This window comes from Polistes canadensis, unplaced genomic scaffold (assembly GCF_001313835.1).
Source record: "Polistes canadensis isolate GaletaPanama2010 unplaced genomic scaffold, ASM131383v1 scaffold_47, whole genome shotgun sequence".
Classification (NCBI taxonomy): Eukaryota; Metazoa; Arthropoda; class Insecta; order Hymenoptera; family Vespidae; genus Polistes; species Polistes canadensis.
Window position 1 is genome coordinate 854,291 of NW_014569594.1, and position 24,584 is coordinate 878,874.

General features: G+C 29.8%; 1 protein-coding gene across 1 annotated transcript in view; it reads left to right on the forward strand.

Moving 5' to 3' along the window:
- LOC106785268 (NACHT domain- and WD repeat-containing protein 1) overlaps positions 1 to 24,584 on the forward strand; it is a 57,881-nt gene that overhangs the window by 865 nt on the left and 32,432 nt on the right. The gene's annotated exons all lie outside the window — the stretch shown is intronic.

Here is a 24,584-nt window from a genome sequence, read left to right on the forward strand (position 1 = left end):
CGTAACACGATTAAGACAACTTGCGTTTCCGATACATAAATATTCGAGTAAATCATTCATTGATGACCCTAAGTCTCAAGATAATGCATACCATTTGGTACTGTAAACTAGTCTATTTATATTTTTTGATCATTTTTTTTTGTATTTAATAAATAAATATTTAATTAATTGTAAATAAATATATAAATATATAAATAACTATGAATGTAGTACACGAAAATATGTACCATAATCCGAATAATGATATAAGTTCTAATGCACACATACTGAATATTTATCACCTAAAAGTTACTTAACGGATACGATAGACATACATATATTATCGATGCAAGCTTTGCTGAAGTGGAAACTCCTATTGTTATCTTCGATTAATGGTTTAGGTACATATATATATATATATATATACCTCTATATATGTACTTAATAGAGTAGAATACATGTGGATTTCTTATAAAATACGATCTCTATAATACTCGTTGTGAAATGGGGAATCACCTATTTCGTACCCTCAATTAGAATTTGGTGCGTTCCCTTCTCAATTCTTTTTATTAAACTCCTTAATGACTTTCCCGCAGTTCTTCGTTTATTCTTCGTTCTTCTTATCCTACTTCATTTCATCTCTCCCTCTCTCTTATATATATATCTTTTATCCATCACTCACTCATTCTTCCTTTTTTTCCATTTCTATCATTCTCTCTTTATCTTTTTTTGTATTTCTCACCCCTTTCTCATTTTATCTTTCTCTTTCTTTATATATATCTATATATATATATATATATATATATTTTATCCATCATTCACTCATTCTCTTTCTCACTCTCTGACAAGCAATGAACACAGAAAGGAATTCTCAACTATGCTAATTAGGAACTAAAGTTTCTCGATTATAGTCGACAATATAAGTCTTACGAGTAGATTCTGTTTTAGTACTCGAGCGTATCATTAAGAAAATACGCGAACGTTTTGTACTTTACTATATATATATATATATAGACATACACACACACACACACACGTACACATTCAACTTAGAAGATGAAGAAAATCGGCGGAATTCCTAAACGCATTTTATCCGCAATTTGCGCGTGTCTCGCGATATCGACCGAATCGATTAGCGGAACAAAGAAATGTCCTGACCGAGGCTGCACGTAATATGTTCGTATGTATGTATGTGTGTTTATGATGTATGTGTACGTGGGTACATCAAATATATCGAACGGCCCTATTTTACGATAGTAACATGATCCTTTTGCTTGCTAAAAGAATCACCGATCGCATTGACGTATCCTTTTTTAAATTACCGTAAACACTCTACGCATGTTTTTTCTTTTCTTTTCTTTTTTTTTTTCCCATTTGTAGTCTAAAATATCAATTGCCTTTTTATTTTTTTTTATTTTTATCGTTATATATCCAAGTTTTTTAAGTTTATACGATCAAAAATTTTAACAGAATATAATAATAATTGTTTGTAAAATATACATCGTTAAGATACGACGTGTCAAACGATAAGCAACATTTTAATTAGTACTATTAATTAGTCAACTGATATTATCTATAAACTAAATAGAAGGGTTTGAGCGTGTGTGTGTGTGTGTGTGTATACGTGCGAGAGAGTCAAGGGCATACTTTAGTACGTTTAGTTCTTCGCCATTTCATCCACTTTTAACGAGGGTAGAAATAAAAGAAAATTACTCACATCAGTTGGTAAAGAAATCGATGAATTCTGATATCCTAGGCATTGTTTTTTTTTTTTATTTTCTCGTTCTTTGTCTTTTTTTTTTTCTTATTTTCTTCCTTAATTTTTCACGATCATTATCTTACGTTTAAAGATTTTTCCGTCATTAATAACTCGTTCGCAATGGCGCATCATTCCGTTTTGCATTATATCCAGCTCGCGAGGAGGATCCCTTTACTACTTTCTTCCCTTTCTTTTCGTTTTCTTTTTGTCTTCTTTTCTTTCTCGTGTAAAAGAATTTCATCTCGACTCCTTGAAAAATGAAGAACCCACTTTTAGAGTTCCCCCATTTTCTACACCAAACCCTACCAGACGATTTACTTTCTTTTTCTCTTTTTCCTTTTTCTAGTCTCTCGTTGGAAGAATAGACAAAATTTATTTAAACTTTGAATTTCCGAATGTTAGCCATTCTTTTCTTTTTTTTTTTTCTTTGTTTTTTTTAACTCCCTCTACTTTTCTCCTTTTGTTTTCCGGTCCTAGAGTCAGAATTTTTATTCTCGAATTAATCGAGTCGTGAAAAAGTGCATAAAATTTGGTCACATTAACGGCTGGTTACATGCAAATGAGATTTAACGATTTTAACGAATAGTTAAAGGGCAGCTGAGGTACTTATTAGATTTTTGTTCTCTTCTTCTTCTACTTTCTTTTCTTTTCTTTTCTTTTCTCTTTTTTTTCTATCTTCAAACCGTCAATCTAACAGTTCGTTTAAACTTTCTACGAACGTAAATGAATTTACGACGATGGTTGTGATCGATACGAAGACTCTTCTTTTCTATTGAAAGCTACATAAATGATTGATTCAGTTAGGCCGAATTCGCATCGTTTCCTTCGGATACTAATAATACATTTTTTATGAAGATAGATTTTTTAACATAGAGTACAAGTCCAATTCGTATATATATGTAGTAGTAATAGTAGAAAAATAGTAGCTTTTGATATAAACGTGTGGAAGTCTGGATGTTAGTTTCATCTCGAAATTTTCCATTTCTTAAATTACCTAATGCACTTGGGAATTCTTTAATAGGTGGATCGCAACCACTTAATGAGATACAATTTTAATGAACTTATTTACGATCGAGTTAAAAATTTAACTAATTATATGCACTAGAGTAGAAAATTGTAACCTTTTTTTTTTTTTAATCGAGTATTTGTTACTTACTTACCCCATTCCAACGTTCGTTGATATTTCAAAAACTTTTCGATCATATTTCAACTAGATAAATATAAAATTTGCAAACACTTTGCAAATGATTTTTGAATATAGGTACTTATATATTCATTCAGATATTGCTAGTAGGATAGGATAAATCCAATTTTCTAGGATATCAAGCTATATATAAAGAACCTATTTACATCGTCACAGAGTATTATAATATCGTTAGAATATATTGGCTATGTGTGGCCTTTCGAGCGAGCAATGCACATATGCTTTTAAAAATTTATGTTTACCATGTGTGTACGATATATATATATATATATATTGGTCATGTGACAGTAGATGATAAAAATTGTCTCTTTGTCGTAAAAGTTTAGCTGCGGTGGACGTTATTGTCATCGATTTAGCCTAAGGCATTTAATATCATCAGCTTTGTATATAATAATGTGTGTGTGCGCGGGTGTGTGGGATTTTTTTTGTTTTGTTTAGAATCCTGTCATTTCCTTCAATTAATGTTTTTCAATATCAGATAAAATTCAAGGAAAATTCATACGAATTTTCTCGGTTATATATTGTATCTATTAGCTTAGGTTTAATCTCTTTGATAATCCGAAGCTAAAATCTCACCTCTGAATAATCTGAGCATCACCATCCGCTCTGATTATTCGTTTGTCCTTACGCTTATGTATTTCAGTTCAAAAGCAAAGCGTATGGTTGTGTGTATTGCATTTATTTGTGTGCAAGCGTGCGTGCGTGTATCGTCTCTGCCGTAAGCAAGATTGTTTACTATCCAATACAAACACTTGAGAAACAAGCGAATATGCAAGGTGGCAAAGCGTTAAATACAATTAACACCTTACTGCTGCTGATGCTGATGCTGCTGCTGCTGCTGCTGTTTATTCCTTTCTCGAATATATTGTTAAAGCTGTCTTCTCAATTCTACCTATTCCAAATTGTCGACAAACGTTGCTGTTTTTAGTAACCAAAGCACTCTTAATTGTATTATACTATTGGAATTATATTTAATAGTTTATTCTAGTACACAAATCGTTGAAATAAAGAATAGAGTAAAATTTCCTAGATGATTTTACAAATAAATGATTTGTTTTTGAGATTCGTAATTTTATGACAAAATGTTTTGCGGATTATTCGTAAACCAAGTTATTTGCAATCCAAGGTTTTTACTGTATTCGTATTAATTCATTTTAAAATTTAGAAGAAAGAAATAATTTGACAACTTAAAAAAAAATACAATAATTGATTTGGTCCACCCTGTATAAATAATATGTTTAAAAGTATTTATTGGTTATATAATCTACCACACGTATATACATGTGTGTTTGGCTAGCAGTGCAAATTGTTACACCAACGATTTCTCGTGCATTGATTTTTGTTTTAATGATAACTTCATTTTAACGCGAAGCTTTTAGGTAAATAACGAGGTCGATCTTTTGCAAATGTTCGTTCTAACGCATTGTATACGTTCGTAGATGCGTGTAAATATTCTGAAGAAATGAAGAAGTAGTAGGTTTTCTGTGGAACATTACACACACGCTCGTTTATCATTTTTGGGGAGGGGGAGGAGTACACATAAATACATACATATGTATGTACGTATATATTTATGTAAAATATGGTGCAGTTTGTACGTGTGCACCAAATATATGTGCATACGTATACATATACTCGTTTTGAAAAGTATAAATAAAAAAGGAAAAACTAAAAACACGGATAACGTTATGGGGACATTTGTTAAAATGTTTCCAAACCTTTTCTACGTATGTATATAGGAAAATGGAGTTTACAATTAAATACTAGATTTTAAATATCGAATAAACAATGTTATTGATCGATTGTGGGTGCGAGATCTCGCGTTTCGTCAACACACCAAATTCTTTTTCTTCTTATTTGTGCATACGCGTATTTTTATTTAATACGATACGCGTCCTTCGTTTTATATTTAGTTTCATCATTCGCGATAAAACACAAACGCCATTTTTTGCGTTCCGTCGATATTTGACTTTTCTAAATTAGCTTTTCTCGTTTCTACCAAACTCGAGTGATTCAATTAACATACGAAACGAGTCATTTTTCGTTGACGAGAATAAAACAACGCGGAAAAACATAACGGTTATAATAAATTCGTTCGCTTCCAGGGTTGTTTCCTTTTTTTTTTTTTTTTCTTTTTTAAAAACTTATCAATTTCGGAAACATCGCAACGATTTGCATTTCGCGTATGCTCGTTTTGTTAAAAACTCGAATATTAGGAGGAAGAATCTTTCTTTTTTCTATTTTTCTTTTTCTTTTTGCTGTATTGAAAATCGATGCACGTTTACTCGTACCGCGAGGTATATTTGCGTGTAATCCGTTACGATTATATGATAATCAAAATAAATTACGTACACCATATTACGTTAAAACTTCGGAAACTTTGATTAGAAAAATCGGTATAGTCATTTTCCAAACGTTTTCGAATTATATTATTATTCAGATCGTAATTAATGTAAAATTACAAAGACACTAATTAAAAGTCTCGAAAAAAAGTTTCGAAAGAAGTAATGAATATTTCAAATTACTTAAACAACTTTTAACCTTATCTTGTATTAAATGAAAAAAAAAGAAATAAAAAAAAAACTTACTTAGTGTTTACTTAGGTTTTGTTTCTTTTTTTTTTTTTTTCTTATACTTACAAAGTTGGATAAAAAGGAAAAAAAGTTTTAAAAGGATTAAAGCGCCCGTATTGATCGATTAATATCGTAAAGTTCGTGGTACAAATCTGTGTCTACAGGAGAAAATAATGGATTTGAGTATAATCGTTGGCAATTGATTTGAGGGATGCGTTGGTATATTTCTTTGAAAACGATCTTTCGATTGCTTTTTCAGGAGCCACAGTTACAAGGGTGATGTACGATCGAAAGAGGAGACGAATAAAAGGAGTGAAAAAGAAAGAGAGAGAGAGAGAGAGAGAGAGAGAGAGTGGTGTGAGGGTGGAAAATGTAGGAGAAGTGTAGGTAGATGTCAGAGAAGACAGCAAATTGATGGGAAAGACTTATTAGACCTTGAGAGGACCTGCTGTGAGCTGGAAGGGCTTTATATGGGTACGAAGGTACACGATTGAGGAGAGAGAGAGATAGAGACACCATTGTGATCCGCGTTGTCTCGATTGAACGACGATCGACATGGTTCTTCTATCGTAAGGTCATATCGTTGACTTTCCTTTTGTAATGACGCGGTTTGACCTTTTGTTTCCTATTACCTACACTCCACGAAATATCTCGTGACATTGATATTGCGTTTTCGTATCGAATGAACAATAATAAGTATCAAAAAATAATCAAAGAACTTAGTTTTCGAACTATTCTTTTATTTGATTATAATCTTTAACCGATGTGTGATGTTAAGCTTCTTCTAGGGACATAATTAGTGATCTTTGTAAATCATGTCTCAGGAAGTGTTTTTTTTTTTGTATTTTTATGTCAAAAAGGAATATTATATATATATAAGTTTGAAAAAAGAGATTTAAGAATATTAATTAATTATTTTTGTGTTTTGTACAAAAAGGATATTTGGTTATAGAAATTATTTAAAAAAGTAAGGTTTCAAGTGAAATATTTTTATTTCGAGTTTCTGTAACTCTATGTCATTTGTTAAAGGTTTATCTTCTCGTTAGGTTTTGTAATTTTACGATCAATACGAAATAAATCTATTATGTGTCTGGAAGAAGAATAATTGATTTGTGTTAAAATCATCGTAGAAATTTTCAATATAATATTTAAACGTAATTTATTTTGATTTTTGTCCGTCACAACGAATCCTTTATTAAATGAAAATTGAATGAATTTGTGCGTGAACAAAATATTACAATAGTGTGTGTAAGAGTAAATTTTAATTAAATTAAAAATAGTACGATTACGATAAATTGCTTTGTAAAGAATTTTGCATATATAGTTTACTCTTATTACAGTTTAAAAAATTAAGATTTATAAAATAAAGACAAATAGTTTACTTCTCCATAAAACGCTGTATTTAATATTTTTAAAATGTTCAGAGTTTCCTTTCTAATATTTATTAGGATAACGGTGAAAGTGTTTCATTTTGGGAACTAAAGCAAACATCGAGGCGAGTGGTTCATCTCGTATATTACTCGTTGCTACTTCCTGTTATTTTATGATACAATGGCTATGTTGTAGCAGCTGGTGCATGTTGCAAAAATGTTACGAACTAAAGACATACCAACTGTAACGTCCAATATTCTCTACGAGATTTGAATTTTTCACTATTAATCATTCATATTTCGAATTACAATTATATCTTGGAATGAATTAACGAAGAAATAAATTGAACAAAATTGTTAGTTTTCATTTGGACGTTCTATTTTTATTGATTTTTTTTGTTTCACTATTTTCCCATTAGTATTTTCCATATATTTATTTAATCGTAGATAGAAGCAAACCATTCGCGTTGTATTTTCGAATTGGCAGTAGTGTTGACCCGTATTAGTCAGGCACGACTTGTTCGATAGAATCGTTCGATGACGAATTGTTGAGTAGTGGAAAAAAAAAATTAGAATGGGAAACGTAGGATTATTTGCGAAAATCGAAAGGATTTACATCTATCTATTGGTATATCGATTCGTTCGTAGTGAATTTTTTCAACTGAACAATCCTCCTACCCTCCCGTTGCAATATTCGATAATGCAAATATCGCAAAAAATATATTTTAAATATTTATGTTTCTTTTTATTTAACGATTTGACCAATATTTTAAAACAATACATATATACATTGTGGAAGAATATTCAAACAAATGCCATACGCTGTACAAATATTCAAATTGAACGTGAATAAAATAAGATTTAGCTATGCAATATAAAATATTTCGCGTAATGAAAAAGCTACACGATGATATATCACGTTTGCTTTAGACGAATTTAGAAGTCCTTTTTCGAACGAGCATCATTTCCATATGTAAAATGTTCTTGAAACGTTAGTCGGACATGTATATGCACTATAATCAACGTGTTGCAGTTGCAACTTAGTTTTAGATATTTAAAAAGCCTCTTGAAACGTTGCTGAAAGTTACTAACCGAATGTATCGACCTAGTGTTGAAACTTTTGTTTATGACAGTAAAATAAAAAAAATGTGAGAAAAAAAAAATATCCCCAAATCGCATCCAATTTTAACTTGTAACTATTTATTTATGACAGCTTGCTGACGTAGAGGTTATTTGCATTCGACGTTTCTCCTCCCACAGTTTCGCATATTCTGGAAACTCTGTGTTGTATGGTAAACCTTTTGCCATGCGCCATTTTGAACGATCTGTCACCGGTTGTTCCGTCGGAGTTCAACGTTGAAAAGAACATCTCTTCTGCTTTAAACAATAGAAACGTTAATATATTATACGAATTGATGATAAAGAATAAAAGGAATAACTTTTTTTCGTCGTCCTGTTTTTTCTTTTCAATACGCTTGCTTTTCTTCGAGTAATTTTATTTCAATTTTTAATAAAAAAAATAAATAAATAATATTATAAAGAGAGAGAGAGAGAGAAAGAGAGAGAGATAATAATTTATAGATAACATTTGCAGATAGATGGAATATAATCGTTGCATATAATATTTGCAATTCATAATACATAAATATAACAAGTATACGGAATAATTATTCACTTTAGATATAGTTTACAATGAAATTAATTTACATAGGAATTTCCATGAGATATTTTCGCAGCTTTTGAGAAATACTTAAACGCTTTACTTATTTGAGGTAACAAATTTCATCAACATCACTTATCTCCCAACGTGCGTTTGCATATAGATCAAGAGTATATATATATATATATATATATATATGAGTATTTTATTACGAATATTAATTTGCTAGGATGATCACGTTTTCTCTAATTTTATTTTCACTCTTTAATCGTCATTACTCTTATAATAAGGTTTAACGAGTATCTCGTTATAAAGTGCCAATGATCGACTTGGATTTGAAATTGTTGATGATATTTAATAATAATCGTTTTATCATTTTAAATCACTCATTAACGCAAGATAGATTTTGATCAGTTTCTCTCTCTCTCTCTCTCTCTCTCTACGTCTCTTTACTTATATTAATTTCTTTATTAGATTATTTGTGAGTTTCCAATTCGATGTTCATAGAAAATCGATACGTGGGTTTAACGATCGGATGCATTAACATTCATCTTACCATTTTCATTTCTTGTTTCGTCTTGATGGCTAGTTAACGCTAACTGTCCCCTAAAATGGATTTTCCAGATTTCACCTGCTATGCACGTCGTAGTTGGTAACGCAATTTCCGTAACATGTTTCACGTAACAGCGATTTGAGCTTTTGGCCGATCTATCGTCGAAATATTCTCGTTGTAAATTCAGGACCACCACTCTGATAGGCCAAATCAATATTGTGTCGGTAATTGTTACGATAGATTTTTTTTTCGATTTTCATTTGTTTGAAACATTATAATGTCGGGGATACGTGTGATTTTTTGTTCTATTAATTATTTATTCTGACATTTTAGTTTATGGGATTTTAACTGTGGGGTGGAAAATTAGACGATTCAATTATTATGCGTATCATATTTCATTTTTCTTTCGTAATATTTGTATCGTTATTTTCGTTTGTGATTTTATTTGTTATTTTTTGGACGTGGTAAAAGGAAACTGACAGCGCAAGGCCTTTACTCAGCATCTACCATTAATTAAGTTATACGAGATTAGAGAACTTACAATGGAGTTAATTACAGTACAGTCTTCTAGTACATAGTTATCTCCTCTGTCGTGAACCACAACCTCGAAATTTTCACGAATATGGGACTTTGGTTAACCAAAATGTATTTCTACCATTCATCGATATATATATATATTATAGAAAATCATTCTCGAAGTAATACGATCAATATTTATATCAGAATATCGATTATAATTAAATCTCTATTATATTTTATATAATTGTAAGAAAAGAGAAAAAAGAGAAAAAATATATAAACGAAACAGGAGATCGTGGAGAATTATTTTATAATCTAATTATTCAGATAAAATTGTTAAGTTTCATAACACGTATCTCGCACATATCAATGCTCACGATTGAATGTTTTAAATGAAATTTATTTATTTGTTTTATTGAATATATAAACAATATGATGGTATAAATACGATCAAAAGAAAAACACGTATTTTCAACGCTTGGATTCATGCGCGTATAGAAATGTGTGTTTTTTTTTTCTTGAGCGAGAAATTACATTTCTCATGGATATAAATATTTTTCTTGCTATTTTTGTTTTTTTTTCTTGTTTTTTGTTATCTTTCGTTATTTTCATAACTCTTGGTTTTCATGATATAGAAAGAGAAAGAGAGAGAATGAAAAATAGATTAAGGTCGGGGTTTTAATAGTATAACGATCCTCTCGATTTGTACGCATCTGCGATGCATTACGTGTTTAAGTCGACCTTAATTAATTCGATGATCAAACTGAATGAAGTTGATCTCTCTATGTCGATTCTATCGTTAATTCGTTAATAACAAAGTACTCTCAATTTGAATAGAACGATAAGGTTAATCAAAAATTCCTTGTTTTCTATTTTTCTTTTTTTTGTCTATTACAGTTAATAAAAAAAAACACATAGAAATAAAAAAAAGAATATTCTAAAGTAAATGTGTTACGATGTATGTGTGAAAATACGATGTCACGATCTATGCGTTATTGGGACACGTGACAAAATTTATTATCTCGGTTGGTCGCTGCAATTGTTGCATTTATAATTAAACCAAAAGGGAAAATGTCGAACACGGTAGAAACACGCGATGACAGATTCAAAGGAGTAATATAACTTTTGTCTTTAAGGTTCATTCAGAAAGGTTTATCAAAAGGGTACGAGAAGATTAAACTTTGAATGTATAAATATCACAATACATATAAAATATAATATAATTTATATATATTGTCAAAAAGTGAAGGAATATGTGTGTTTATTTTTTTTTTACATTATGTTATTATAATTTAAACTTATTTTAATTATATTATATACTTATAAATAATAATAATATATATACATATATACACATATATATATAATTTTTTTTTGATTCATCAGTATTCATTAATCGAATTATAGGGTCGAACGATCAACCAGCTGTTATCACGGATGAACCGGTGAACTTTTGACCCCGTTGAAGGGTTTGATTTGCAAAGTTTCTTGCATATGCACAACGGGGTAATTTTAACGATAAGAATGTATTCTTGTATATTTCTTTTGTCTCCTCATTTTACTCTTCTTCTTTTCTTTCTTTCTTTCTTTTTTCGTTTCATTGCAACCTTTTTTATATGAAAATAAAAATAAAAAAAAAAAGATAAAGACAGTAGCAGCAGTAATAGTAGTATCAGAGAGAAATATAACAAAAGATAAGAATTCAAGCGAGGAGAGATAAAATCTAAACATGTTATTTGCCATTTGGTTCCTTCAACCCGAGACTTTTCATTCCGTACCAAGATTCACTTAAACTACGTTTGAATTCGTGCCGTGCTTCGTTGAATAAATTTTGTTTTCCACACACACACATATACGCACAACTTGTAGGGGTAGTTACTGTGTTTTTACTCGGAAAGATTTAAAATAATTTTATTTCTCATACATACACACACATACACACACCGAGCTGATCCGAGTAAAAATTGATTTCCATACAATTTAATTATGCCATTTATCATTAAATATTTCACATCGTTATTTTATATAAATTATCAGACATTTATAAATGAAAAAGTAATTGATACTTTATAATTGTTTTATGTGTCAATTTAAATAATAATAATAATAATAATAATAATATTAATTAATAAAGATAGATCGTTTGATGAATTTCTTATTAAAGTAAATGCTATACATTCGCGTTCGAATAACTGTATGGATTATCCAGTTTACCTTTATGCATTTACTACACATTTAATGATTATATAACGATGACATATATTATCTTACAAATTCCAGGAAAATAGCATCCTTCTACTTTTTCTTCGATGTTTGAACTTTTGACCTAATCGCGTAACTGCGGGCCACCAACGTGCTAGATAAAAATAGAATTTTATTGTGAAATATCAATGAAACAATGATAACGTAACTTTGATTGTATTCCAGGTATACTCCAATGGTCATTACGAAATTAGTATTTCATTAGATAGTCAAATAAAATCTTCCTTTATTCTTACTAACATTTTTTTTCTACGAATATTAACAAAGTTATATAACTATTGTATAATATATTTAATCCTCGTAATACAGAAAAAATTTGGTTCTATGAGAATTCTTCAAAAATAGGAAAACCCTTTTCAATCGTTTGTTAATTATTCTTGGCTATCGTTTGTTTACGCTATATCGGAAATCAGAGACAAGCGTGTTTTGAAATATTTTATTTCTAACCGAATTTGGCGTGATCCAAACGTGCTAAAGTTAATTGCAAGTGGTTCAAGTGAATTCAGAGGTTTTCCTTTTCCTCAGTCCCGTTACTCGAACTTTCAGTCCTGTAAAAGTTTCGAAACAACGATAAGAATTTCGTATTTTTAATGAGTTCCAATTAATTAATGCAACGAGTTTAATAATGCCATTAAATAATTATAATTAGCATTATAAATTTATGTTGATCGATGGAATTACATGTACGCGTTGAAACGATTATGAATATAATAAATAAAGCTTTACTTTTTTTTTTTTTTATTACACCACGAACAAATTAGCATTTGTAATTAGTGTTAATTATCGAGAAATATGTGTGGTATCGTGTTTAATGAGAAATATGAATTATTATGATTTACGCGTAATAAAGAAACGCGGCTACGAATAAAATGATATAGAAATTTATTTCGTTTAAATTACGTTATAAATAAAAAGTTGTTTTTGACAAGAATCGATAAATCTGTTATTTCGGAGGACAATATGTATGTAATTATTCTTCGTTTCATTAACGACTTATGTAAATCACGGTAAGATTAATTATGGAGAATAATCAGTCGCAACGATGATTTTATTATTGTTCGTTGCACGGTTATAGATTGCTACGTATTAAACAAGTTTTACAATTCGATACATTTTCTTTTTCTTTATTAAATTCTCGACTTGTTATAGACTCGGTTGTTTATTGTTAAATAAAACACGAGCTAGGCGGAACCCAGACACAATGACATAAAGCAGTAGTTTTGAAACTTCTTTTTATTCTCGGTAAAATTCTAACACGCGTTTACCTTGCAAGATAATAATGAGTACTTTTTATTAAAGGGAAATAGAGTTAAAAATAAATAAAAAAAATACGTTTTATTAGTAGAAATTTCTGCAAATAAATTAATATTTAATAGTTTGCATTATAGAAATTCGTTATATTTTTCGCATCTTTAATCAAATCGAATTAAAAGTAGAAAATGATGAAAATTTTATAATATTTCGCAGTGGATATATTGGGAATCACCGAAGTAAAGTATTTCTATTGTATATTTATTATGTTAAAATTGGAATATAGGTCAATGATAATAACGTATAAACATTCAACGTGATATGTTCTTACAACGCAAGTCATTTACTTTAGTGTCTTCTTATAATTAGTTTGCGGATCTCTTTTGTGCAGAGTCTTCAAGTTGAAGACATTGACAAGTATATTTTGTCAGAGTATTTCGTAATCGAAGAATTCTTGACATCAATTTTATGATCTTTCCCGTCGGATCTCTTCCAAAGTGACAAATTTATCACGAATAGTGGATTGGGGTATTTGCGAAATAAGTTGAACCAACTTTATATTCTTTCTTCGGTTTATTTTCTTAGGCATATATCGAACCTGTTCTGTGAGGAGTGATACACACGAACGTAAACAATTGCCATATTTATTTTTATAATCTTCCTTCCTTGTGGACCATACTAAACGTAAACGTATGCGAGAGGAGGTATTCAACATTTTTGTTCATTTCTTCGAAATAGAACATCTCATTTTATACGAATCTATTTGAAGTATTCCATTTAAATTAGATCCCAATGTGTTTTGTGATATCAATTTTATTTTTTTTTTTTTATACACACACATACACACGTTATATAGGAGATATATAAATTGTACAATATTATTATTGAAGCAGTATATTTCCATTTTAATTAAGATTTTCAATACTTTTGTTTTTTTTATAGAAATAAAATAGAATTCTTACAAATACGTTATGAAAGATATATATATATATATGAATTGTACAATATTATTATTGAAGCAGTATATTTCCATTTTAATTAAGATTTTCAATACTTTTGTTTTTTTTATAGAAATAAAATAGAATTCTTACAAATACGTTATGAAAGATATATATATATATATATGAATTGTACAATATTATTATATCGCATAAAATATAATATCGCTTGGTTTTTGTATTAAAATTGATTATAAATCGTTCAATCTAATTGAGTAATTAACGATAAACATTTTTTAACCATACTTTCAATTCTTTTTTTTCGAATAAAACATATTGAAATAATAAAAACAAATCGTTTCTTCGTGAATGTTCTTATATGAAAATATTTCTATAGACTATATATGCATGAAAACGAGAATTTTCTATTATCGAAAGGTAATAAAACGATTATATTATAATCTCTATAGTACACGGATAATATAGTGGGCCGTATTCATACGAGTTTCTAATTCAGTATTCCATCGTTAAGCTCATAACCACGGTTTGAAACAATGCGAAGACCTTCCTAATCGATTATTAACTTCTCAGGCGATCAAGTTAAAACAATCTCAACTAGCAATACAAACAATTACTTGTTACACGAGTTGATTGGTTTGTGCACTTTCGTTGTTACATATAGAGGAATGTGTTGGTAATTTGATTAATCGTTGATCATGCGTTTAGTTTAACTTGAAATGATAGGCGTGAAATCGATTAAGCAATCTTTGTTATTTCAACGATGATAACACGCCACGTTCGATCTTTAATCGTAACGACAATAACAATAGAATAAATGTAAAAATACACGCGATTTTTGTATTAACTATCTTTCTCATTCTTAATGATACCGCGTCTTTGTCGCGTTAAATCTCATCAGTGTCGACTAAAAAATCTGAAAGCTTGCCCGGTAAGGTAATTTTTCATTCACACCCATAATACACACACACATATAACCACCCACCCAACCTCTTACAAACATACCTAACACCATTCAACGTTCTTTTTAAAAGATAAAATTCTTGGTATGAACTAATCTACACGAGACTACTTTCAGTCTCTCATACCACTTTCTCGTTTCTGCATTTTTCATTTCCCAAATGGAAATTGAAATGACGCTCTCGCTCATTCTCGGTTCGTTTAACAAAGCTTATACTTATACATATATTATCGAAGTTGAATTTAAAGGAAAATTCGTCTCTTCGTTAATATTATGTTATTGTTATTTTATTGATTATTATATACATATATTATTATATATTAATGCATATACAATTAACCAGGGTTTATCAGGTGGTACAAACTAGACGGTTAAATTGACGTTCAATGAGGATTGAATTATTTCAAATAATTATTTAATCTATACAAAATATAAGATTTTATTTTATGTTTTTTTTTTATAATAATATAAATATCTATGACTTCTACATGAATTGGTGGGGGGAGGGGGTTACACAGATGACTCGTATATGGGTAACAAAAAATAGTTTAATCGAGGTTTTATTATGTGTAAAATGTGTCAAGATTTTTCAAAAGTAGAATTTATTTCGAGCATTACTTTAAAATTGGGTTTTTTTTTTTTCAATTATACAAGAGTATTTTATGTGCATAAGGGTAACGCGTTGAAATTTCTTAAAAGGTAATTCGACTGGTTAATATTTGATGAATTAATAATGACAGAACATTTTCGATCAAATTAATCGATACATTCGATCTTTTTTTAGAGAAAAATGTTGAACTTGATAGACATCGATTGTTACAGACGATGGTCGAGAGTAAATATATGGAAGATTGAATGAACGAGATGGGAAACTATCGATTCGCAGAAACGTGACATGTTTGATGATACTTAATCGGCGATATATCGCAATGTATTTGCGATTGTGAACAATGAAAATGATATATTTTTTCTTTTTCTTAATTATTTGGATAAGAGAATTGAATGAAATGACTTTTTCTTTGTCAGTAAAATTGTTTCATCGAATTTACAAATGTTCTCGTGGATTCGATAGTAGGATAAGTAATTTTTTTGTGTTCTTCTACACACCGATACACAAAAGACTCTTCATTCGCGAATAATTAATCACTCTTGAGAAGCACTCTTGAATAAAACTTTGAAATCACGACAATTACGTTTTTCTTTCAAGATGAAATATATTATCGTAAGAGCCTTTATCTTCGATTTAACATTAATTTTCATTTACAATGTTGAAATCGTCAATTTATATTTACTTTCACGTTGATTAGGTTATTTATTTTTTTTATTTTTTTTTATTAAATCTTTCCTTTTCTTTCGAAAGTTTCCTCTTTCTTTTCCTATTCTTCTTCTTTCTTCGTTATCTTCGAAATTGCACGATGCAAATTAAAGTTCCAATCGATCGTTATTAAATTAAAAATGACGGACGATTGAACAAAATGTCAATAACCATTTCGTAATTGTTTTCATTGAATTTAAAATATCGGAAATTGGTTTGTGTAATCTCATATTGCATTGCAAATTGTTTCTGAATTTATTAAAAGGGACTTACGTTAATATCTCGATGGTTTGTGGATTTATTTGTTCATCTTTTTCTTTTTAAATTTTCCTTCAAATATAGAAACTGTAATAATAATGTGTAATGTTTTAACATTTTTTTTTTGTTTTTTAAAAGAACGAGAATATCAAGCCTGACGAATACCGAAATAACACATGATCTTTGTCACAGTCAAGATTCTTGCAAACATTTTATAGGGTCTCATTATTTTATAATTGATCGCATAAATTTTATTGTGTCAGAACAATTAAATCATAATCTTAAACAGAACAATTTCTAAATTGTATTTATATCATTATTATACAAACAACACATTTATTACCATGTTGAAATAAAATGAAATAAAATTGTAAACTCTTTCCATAAATCAGTTTCACGTATTGTTTTAATTGTTTTATGGAATTATATAATAATATATAGGATTATAACGAATTTCGTTATGTACCCGGTCTGTATATCGACGATATTGAATTTTTATCCGAGAAATACGAGTAATAATGGTAGAGTAGAATTTTTCTGTTTTCTACCTAAATTGAAACGTGGTACGAATAGTACGATTGTTACAGGACGACAAGCACAATCCCTTAACAAAGATACGAAACAGTAAATTCAGTAGTACCCGAAGTACTCTGCTTCCTTGTTTGTTTTCTGCCAAGCGTGTATTCGTATTGTTAGATTGGTAACTGCTGGTTGCACGATTTCTCCTATTTCTTGTTTTACCAAGCATCGACTTTTAGTTTGTTCGTTAACTGGCCCTTGTGTTTTTTTCACGATAATTACCTAAAGTTACTACAAACAATCCTATTTCTATTTCTTTTTGTTTTTTTTTCTTTCTTTCTCTCTCTTTTTTTGTTAACTTATCAAAAGTCTTTATCTTCTATACGTGTTTGAATTAATAATTACTTCCTACGAATAATACATCTTTTTCTTTTTTTTTTTTTTTTCTAACTCCGTTAGAAAGAAAATAAAACCACCAAAATGAACGCATCAGGGGAACAAAAACTTTACAATTCAATTATTATTTTCAACGATTTGTCTAAGCTGTACAAATAATTACTTCGGAGTTTCTTCGATTGTAATTATCGACACTTTTTGTTCTTTCTCCGCATCCACCCCCTCCTCCTACCCTTTTGCTTTCCGACCGCTAGTACAAAAGTCAAAGCGAAGTACATAAGTTCTAAGTAGGGCAACCCCTTTCTCTCTTTCTCTGTGGGGTGATAACAAATCGACGCATCCAGAAGTTGGCGAACGCGTTCGTTGCATTAGCGTGAAAGCTCGATATTTCACGCTCTGTCTTTGATCTTTTTCACAATATCATCGTGAATACGTGAATTCTAATTGTTTCAATTTATTTTTTCTTCTTCCACTTCTTATATAATACTTTATCGATAAAATAGTTCTTACTGAAAGAAGAAGAAGAAGAAGAATAAAAATAAAAATAAAATCAATGTGAAAATAATGAACAAAAACAATCGGTGAAAAGTATGCATCGAATGTATATTGCATTTTTTGAAATTAAAAGTAAAAAACAAAAAAAAAAGAAACAAATACCTAACTTAAACAATTAATTTCAAGGATATCATATCGTCGTACGATATCACAAACGATTAACGTTAGTTTGATATAATGGAATATGTCAAAATCGTTTATAATTGAATTTGACGCTTTTATCTTTCCTTTGATCTAGCAATTAATTTGCCATCATGATTATAAGCGGACTCTATTATTCGCTTGTCGCACAACGGACGGACACACAATGGCCAAAGTTCAACGTTATAATAATGTAACGTCAAGGAAAGTTTCGTCGAATTTTTGTTTATTTACGCGTGCGATTCAGATAATTTGAACGAAGTAAAGTTCGGAAACGCGAAACATTAACGATGCATCATCTCCCCCCCCCCCACGGTTGTAATTAAATAACAAAGTACCTTTTAATATATATATATTGCTTAGATATTATATAATTATTATTTTTAATTTTCCTCTCATCGTGTGTTCTATAGCGTATAATAGTGAAGGCGTGAACAAAGTTTTCGTTTTTTATTATTTTGTTCTTGTTTGTTTGTTTGTTTGTTTTTTACATCCGCCCTTTTTAAATTTGCATATCGCTGACAAGCGTCCATATTTTTTCGCGTATCCACGACGATCGTTTTATTGCGCACAGAGGAAAGTTTTATTTATTAAAGTTCTTCCACACTTTTTTTTTATTCCTTAAATCCGAGTAAGAAACTTCATAGAGTCGCCGTATATTTGCCTATATATATATATACGATGATTCACGATAAATTAATAGATTTCAATCTGAATAATGTTTCATTTTTTTCCCCTTTTTTATTTCATATTTTTTTTTTTCTTCTTTTTCTACGAAATAAAAGTTCCGACAATTTTATGATACATCGGTATAGTCTGTTCGAAAGAAAAATACTTTGTCTACGAAACATTAAGAGAGAGTGAGAGTGAGATAGATAGAGAGAGAGAGAGAGAGAGAGAGAGAGAGAGAGAGAACGGAAAAGGGATAATAAATGAGTTTTTGCCTGATGCTGTAAAGTGCAAATGGAGATTCGATGTTCCACGGTAAAATAAATTGCATTGGGAATACGTTCATTCTTTTTCATATAAAATTACTTATATAGGGTGTGCATGTACGTTTCAACTATCGTTACTTCGAAATATTGACTTTCCACGAAATCATTGGATACGTTTGGAATACGCGTCAAAAGTGACAGATATTTTTATCTCGTTATAATTTTCATCATCTTTAATCATACGAAAATTATTTCGGAATGTGATAAATAATTTCTTTTCTTTTCTTTTTATTTTTCACCGTGAATCGTGCCATTTTTTAATACGCACCTTTTCTATAATACAAAACGCGACCCAGATTCGTATTGAAACAAATCGACGGAAGTTCATTGTTTCGATTGTTCGATACGGAAAGTTGTAGTCGTATCCGTGTTAATTGTAATATTCATCGTTAGATGCAAGATACATACTCGTTGATGATCGTTCCATCTTACTGAATCTGAGTTCTTGAAAGATTAAAAGGGAATGCTTTTCTAATGGTGCTTTTCTAAGCACCGTATTTAGTAAGACGATATTAACGTCTTCTAGATACTATCTTTAAGATCGTTTTCTTTTTTCGTTTGTGTATAAATTTTAAATAGGATTTAAAATCTTTCGCGAAGTCATTTGATAACATTTTCTCATGGGTTTTTCGTTTGATATTAATATCATTTTTCATACTTTAGAGAAATGGTTACTAACATAAATATCATTCCATTTCTAAATTACATACACATATAAAATATATATAAGTTAGATACTAACTATATGTATATATATATATATACTGTAATAAATATCATTTAGGACGTTCGTTGACATTTCATATTTCGATCTGGAACGTAAACTTTACGATATTGAAGTCAATGTAAATGAAGCTTAGGATTGATGCTTTAGAACTCAATTTCTAGGACGTATATTCGATTAGAAAATAATTACGAAAATCGAATGATTTTGATCGATAATCATTGATCTCGATGTTTCCTCTAAGGTGTCAATTAAAGTTAACTTTCCTTACTAATACATCGAACAAAATTAAATATTAAAATTAGCTTATAGTAATTAACCTAAATATTCATGTTTCTCTGTAAACAGATAACACGGAAACGAAACTAATCGTTTAACTTGTGCACGATTTTTGTTTGTTTGTTTGTTTGTTCGTTCGTCGTTAGACAACTTTTGCCTGACGCTACTTAAAAACATGACGAAAACGTCAAGGGAATTAACGATGTCCTTCAAAAGAGACCTATTTATTTTTAATTCGAGCTTCGGATTTTTTTTCAGAGATACTCTTGACAATAAAAAAGAAAAAAAAGAATCGTTCGGAAGTTTGTTCGTTCGTTCGTAACAGCGTGAGAAGGAAACTCTTGCCAGTTCAAATTAACTCTTTTTCTCGAAGGCCTCTTAAAATGAAAAAGGCGGTGTCGGCAGGCGTTCTTACGGCCTGTTGTTTCATCTAATTTGCGAAACCTCATTATCATGAGCGTAATTTAATATCGTGCGGAATCTCGTAGAAGACACGATCACGAGTTACTTTTATTTTCTTTCTTTTTTTTTTCTTTTTTTTTCCATCCCTAGGTGTGTTAAAAGAAATTAATGAAACAACGGGGTAAGACAAAACAGTAGCCTCGTGTTAAAAAAAAAAAAAGCTCCTATCGGTGTGTTCATTCGATAATTATTATTACGATAAAATAATGAACAGATTCCTAAGAAGAATATAGGAAGAACTCTTTGATGCTTATCTATAATATCTCTTTAAACTTTATTTAAGGGGAGGTGTCAAGTATGTCACGTTCTCGTATTGACGCGTTAAACACCTGATACTAGGTCGAGCCCCGTATTGGATTATTCGAAAAGTAATTTCGTTTATCTATTTCTTTTTTTCACAAAGATTTTATTACTCGTGTTTAAACGATAATAATATTTTATTCTACAAATTTTCAATCATTCGAGAATTATTATTTATTATATTTTTATCCATTATATCTCGATTTTTATTTGAAAAATATAATTTTAACAATAGTTAGAGAGAGAATCAAGTATTTTCGTTTTTTTTTTCTATTTGTAAAAATATATAATATATATATATATATAATTATATATTTTTTAAGTATATTGTGTTCATAATGTATAGCCTTTTAATGTAATTCGTAAGTAACAAGAAGCATCGTAAGTACGAACGATGTAATAAATATCGATCGAGGGATGGGAAAGCTCAAAGCTGCGAACCCCTTTGCCAGCTGTTCCTCGAGATTTATTATTACATGATATAGTTGTGTGTATGTGTTGGAGACTTATCGATACGTATCGACATATAGACAAATTTATTGCCAATGTACCATACTATCTCACAATTTAGATAGATTTTGAATATTACTCCTGGAACCATGATATTCGAATATCGATGCAGAATAATTTAACATGCATTGGTATATTACATCGTCTTTCCATGTTCAGTCGAATGTCATTAATTAACATTTATATTAATCTGCTCGTTAAACAAATTTCCAATGGGAAAGGTATGCTTATTATTTTTTTAATATTTTTACCAATTACATATTATTCATACTTTTTATGAAATAATAGCTAGCAAAATTCAATCGTTTATGAAATATGAGACAATGTAAAAGCTACGTAAATAATTTTGAATCAAAAGTGTATGTATATATATATAAAAGTTTTGGTAAATATTTTTTATACTAAAAGTAAATAGATTTTAATGAAACTTATATTAAATTAAAGTACACTTTTTTGTCTACGCGTAGAATATCATATCGAGTTATAAATTTAGCATGTAAAGTTCAGAAAATGTCAGAGAATGCAATGCTGTAAAATGTGCATCTTTGCAATTTCTTTGAAAACTTTTGGTCAATATTTTTTATACTAAAAGTAAATAGATTTTAATGAAACTTATGATTATAGTTTAAAAACGAATGATACACGAATATCCGTGTACACGTATCATCAATTTTATTACGTTTCTTACACGTACGAGATTGAACAGATCGTTCGAATTTCGTGACGTTACTCAATGTGGTGGCAGAATCGAAGGAATAGAAGAAAAAAGTCTGTGGTTCTACGGATCTTTTCTCGTTTCACCGAGAAAAATCTTCGACGAATCGTAGCTAGTAGCAGCAGCTTTGTACGCTCGAAGAAAGTGCCTTGATGTGAAGATCGGCAGGGGTTGGGTGGGGTGTTAGAGGGGATTAGAGTGATAGAACAGACTTATATAACTAGCTAACTTTTTCTACCGGTAATAGGAAGCTATTGAGCCTTCAATCTTCCAAGATCGTCTTCTCTCATCCATTATCTTATTTTAGTAGTCACCAAACGATTTCTACTTTGGGAGAATAGAATCAGGATTTATACGCAGCTTTTCCGAAAGAAAAGGAAATAATTTTGTTTTCTTTCTAATTTTGATAATAAATCAAATCTTAACGAAAGAAAGAGAGAGAGAAGGAGAGAGAGAGTAAGAACGTGTTTAGTGATATTTATCTAATGCATTGTACGATTATAAACTGACACGATGATTGAGATAATTGAGAAAAAAAAAATGATTTTTGTATAATTACAAAATGTCAAAAAATTATTCACACAAATTGTTTTACATTAACGAAAAAAGAAAAACAAATTGACGTAGGATGATTTTTAAAATTGAAACGAATCACTATCAAAATTCTCATGTCTGCACCAAAATCCGATCGATAATCCTCTTTTCTTCTTGCAAGTTTTATAAGAGAGAGAGAGAGAGACAGAGAAAAAAAGTTTGATCACCATTGAAGAAAATAATTCGAATGATAATTGATGTTCGTCTCGTAAAAATATATTCCTTGTCATGCATTAAGAAAATTTGTCTTTTTAGGAACGATTGTTAAATTGACGATGATGATGATGATGGAATGGGGAAAAAATGATTGGAAAATTTGAATAATTGACTATATTTGTGTTCATCTGACAAATAGTTCAGTTTCAATTGGTCTCGTAGTTCGTTTCACGATTTTTTTCGATCTCGGTTGATGCGTAGAAAAGAGGAGGCCTGTTGTTGATAGTCTCTTCGATTCTCGTCGGAGGTATAATGACGTTTGCGTGGCTACACTTGTTACATTTACATAAATCGATCGCTTCCACCGATAGTTTCGTATTTTCCATTATTATTCCCATTCCCCTCTTTCTCCCTCTTTTCCTCTTCCTCTTCTTCTCCTTTTTTTTCTTTTTTTTTTTTCAGATAATCATATTACAAATTTGCAATTATTTTCTTGTCAATGTCTTCTTTTCGGATTTGCATCGCGTAAGCGTTTCATTTATTAATTGACTGGCTGAAAAAAAAAATGGAAAGAATAAAAGTAACATTTCTTTTTGTTTATAATGTAACTTATTGAAAATAAGTTAAATGTTTCATTTGTAGACATGTATTTTTATATCAATAACAACAAAATATTATTTTTTATTCATTTTCATTTTAGCTAATTAAATTATATTAAATTATGTTCTTTTGAAAAATGAAATAATTCGTTTGACGAACATTTTGAATTTTTCCAAAATGTCGACTCTGTGTTTGTTGAAGTAAAATCATTTTTATTATTCTTTTCACACGCGTTCGAACGAAAGAATTAGCCGAGAAAATTATACGAATTTTCTAGAGATTATCGCTTACTTTGATCCTATATTTTCTAGCTTTTAGGTGAAGACAAAATTTCTAATGGAAGGGAAATTGTTTCCATTAGAGAGAGATAGAGAGAGATAGAGAGAGAGAGAGTACTGTCGTAAGCAAAGTACCATTTCAAATCGACGATGCAAAAGTAGCGCGTGAGCCTTTAGAAAATTCTTCCCTCCTCTTTMCCCCCCCCCCGCTCCCCCCCGTTAACATCGATAAGAAGATCCGGAAAAGTTTTTCATCTAAAAGGTTTCTTTTATATTACATTTGATTCATCTTTTAGTGTAGATCAAACAAAAAATAAATTTAAAATTATGCTCGTTTATTGAATGACATATATCGAAAGAATGAGAGAATAAATATAGTACTTCATGGTGTCCCAAAACCATGACCTATTTATATTCACAGAGACATATTTACATGATGGTACTTACCCCTAATCGTTCGTAAGACGAGATATTATATTTTCAAAATTTAATATGCATTCATTATTTCCTATATTATTATATCGGATAGAAAAATGTATAGAAACAATCAATCCTAATTTGATATTATTTAACAAACATTGCCCTTTCGATACACTATAAATAGTACGAAAGATTACTGAAAAAAAAAAAAAAAAAAAAAAAAAAAAAAAAACATGCATATTATATTTGTTAGAACACGAAACGTGACTAGACGAAAATACGAAAAGGAGAATAATTTCAAATTGAAACGTGCTCGAAAG